We start from the raw sequence: 3,306 nt of genomic DNA on the forward strand, positions 1-3,306 counted from the left end.
GGCGTATTTAGCCGAATGTCGTGGATTCAAATCCCCTCGTGACACTATTTTTTCATTTCGACCAAAACCATGCAAAAAAAAGATTAACGTCTTATTTATATTTACTCCAGCTTGTTACCCCCTTGATTAGAAAACAAAAGACAGTCATGAAAGAAATCATCTTCTACATGAAAGGTTGGCAGCCACATTACAATTTCTCGTTACAGGGATGAACCATAGTTCTTCATAAAGAACTTAAGTTCTCAACTACGATTTCTGCTCAGCGCTTAGGGGTTATCAATACCGCATCTCTCGTTGCATTTGTATCCTTTGTTTTGAAAACGTCGACCAACTGGTTGAGGATCGATTTTTTTTAGTTCTCGTGGTAATATAATCATTGTCCACCAGTTTCATAAACATGGTAAATTTTCATACAATTCAATCACCTCAACAATAAAATCTCGATTGGATGCCATTACCAATAAAGAATAAACGTTTTTGACGTTTTGAGAATGGACGACGGAGATGTTTGCTCAGTGACAGAAAGACGGAGACTGCGCCAAAAAAACGAGTGTTTTCCCATTCACGACCAGGCCACCGCGCCAAAATCCTCATCCTCCACGCCAGGTTTTCCCATTCACGAACGCGCCATGCCATCGTCGCGCCATAGATATTTGGAGTGGCGCGATGGAGTTTGGACCGGTCGAATATTCGGCACAGCCGGGCACGCCAGTTCAGTTTTGCCATTGACGTGGTTTTTCGAACGGCGTAGCTCCGTTTGGACTGCAAGGAGCGATCGCGAATGGCCGCCTTTATAAAAATCACTTTTACTCATTCATCCATTCTACCCCAAAGTACTCAATATTCTTCCGATTAATAAGGTATATACCATGCCATTCACGCTAATAAATTACGTTACACGTTATAACAAATAACACATATCACGTGCATGATAGTACAAAGATTTATGTACAATTAAAAATATTTATGACCCTGGGATGTTGGATCAGCGACCAGTGTCTGCTACCATGCCTCTTGGCCGCGCGTAGGTCATTTGGAATGCGGTAGTTCTTTCTTTACCGACTTCGTTCTTTGCAGTTTTTATTATGCGCTCTACCGCGATAAGTTCTCCACCCATTTACGTCGTCTCACCACATTAGAAAGGGTCCGTGTGTGATCTTGGTATGACCTATGAGCAACCCGACATTTCTCTTCTAGACCCAGCCCGCATAGGCCAGAGACCGATGTCTCTGCCTTTTTAACTCTTATATAATTTAAATATGTTTCTTTCGTTCGTTTTCGTTCCAGCGGATTCTCCATTTATTTTTATATAGCATTATCAATCGTTTTTTAAATCCGCTGGGTGAAAAAAGTGTAGGTCGGGTCGTGTGGTCTCACCGTGGTTTCGCTGCCTTATCTGCATGTTTATTCCCGATTATAGTAATGTGTCCGGGAATTAAGTCTTTAAAACCTAATGACAGAGGAACCACTGAGGATGTTCAATGTCATCGTTGAAATAGTTTGGCCAGAAAAAAACTTCTAATAAAAATTATTAGGTAACAGGAGTGACACATTATTTAAAGGCAATATGACTCTAATCGGTCGGCCGAGATTGCTTCTACAGTCCTCGATCCGGTAAAATAATCATGATGCACTTTAAAAGCATTGCCGTTTATCTAAATGTCTCATTTGAAAAACAGATGGGTCTCTAATGCGGATGCCGTATAATCTATCGTCTGTAATTTTTCTTGTAGATAACGAACAAGATTGGTTGTTAATTTTATGTACCTGGGATTGAATATTTCGAAAAAGTAATATGAATACTAGAAAGGAAAATCGCATACATTTTAATATCCGTTAACCTTCATCTTTTCCGCATGAATACGCAACACTTTTGTTATCTAAGGACATGAGAGTTCATTTACCAAAAGCTTTCAGAAATTGAACTATTATTTTGATTTATTATTTTGAACCTTATCTAAAAAATAGAATCAAATAACAAAAGTTGGAACCTCAAATAGCTCAACGTCTAATACTCAGGCGTACCTCAGGTAGCCGGCACTATTTTCATCTTAATATGTATTTTTATCCTAGGTTATGTCTTCATTGAGCCTTTGCTTCGCATTCGAACATGACATGTGTGGTTGTTTCTTCCTCCTCATTGCATAATCTGCAAATGGGATCATCGTTGCAGATTCCCATGTTATGTAGGTGTTTTCTCAGATGCCAGTGACCTGTTAATAGTCCTCTCATTCCTCCTACTGTAGCATGGTTAGGTGAAGGTTGTTTTAGCATAAGTTCTGTCTAGCGCTTCCAGGGTTTATCCACTTCCCTTGTTTTATTTGGATCCATTCGATGATGGAGGATTCTGTATTTGCTTTTGTTATTCCACGTATAGGCCTATGTATATCAGATCCTTTTATTGCCAGTGTGTCTGTTTTTTTTAAACCACAATTCCTTTGTGTTTGACAAGTTACACTTTTAATTTCGGTATTTTTGTACAGAAACGGTGCTATGCTTAAGATCCCAACGGCTGCAGAAACTTCCTATGCGGCGCATTACATTTTCTAAGCTGTTCGATAGTGCAATCTATCCTCTAGGATTAAGAGTATACATGCATTTTTACGTACTTAAGGCTTGGTATTTTGTTGAAATATACAAGGAACTGGATGAGGTTGAAGTAGGGTAATAGTAACTGTAACTTTTGGATCGAAGAAAGACTTGCCAGGTTTCAAAAGGAGGCTAACTTTAGAGGTTTTCCAGATAAGAACAATAAACAAGAATAAGTACCAAAAAAATGAGAAGAGGGAAAAATCATTCCGTTGAGAACGACACCATATGCTAACTGGCGGATGTACAACATAAGAAGGTACGGGGCAGGTTTATTCGCTCCTGGAACCAGATATTCACTACCCATGGAAAAATACACCAGTAACTTCCAATCTGAAGTCCATGTAATCGAGAGATGTACCTGTTTAATCTGAAGAAATGGTATAAAAAGAAGAATATAACTATCATGTCAGAACGACAAGCAACCATCAAATCACCAAGTTCAAACATAATTCGCTCAAAAATGGTGCTGAATTGCAAAACTAAATTAAACGGATTTGGTATGAAAATGAAAGTTAACCCTGGATTTCAGAACATGTGGGAGTAGAAGGCAACGAGAGAGAGGACGCCCTTGCAAGGAAAAAGGCTGCCATATCCATGATAGATCCTTCTGAGACATAACAATTCATGTTATCAATGAGTACGATAGACAAAAAGGCAAAATGAAAAGGATCCCAGAAATTTCAGCAAGTTTCGGAAGGATAGAAGTAACAGGAC

The sequence above is a fragment of the Cimex lectularius genome, unplaced genomic scaffold (assembly GCF_000648675.2).
Source record: "Cimex lectularius strain Harlan isolate CLEC.00 unplaced genomic scaffold, Clec_2.1 scaffold250, whole genome shotgun sequence".
Classification (NCBI taxonomy): domain Eukaryota; kingdom Metazoa; phylum Arthropoda; class Insecta; order Hemiptera; family Cimicidae; genus Cimex; species Cimex lectularius.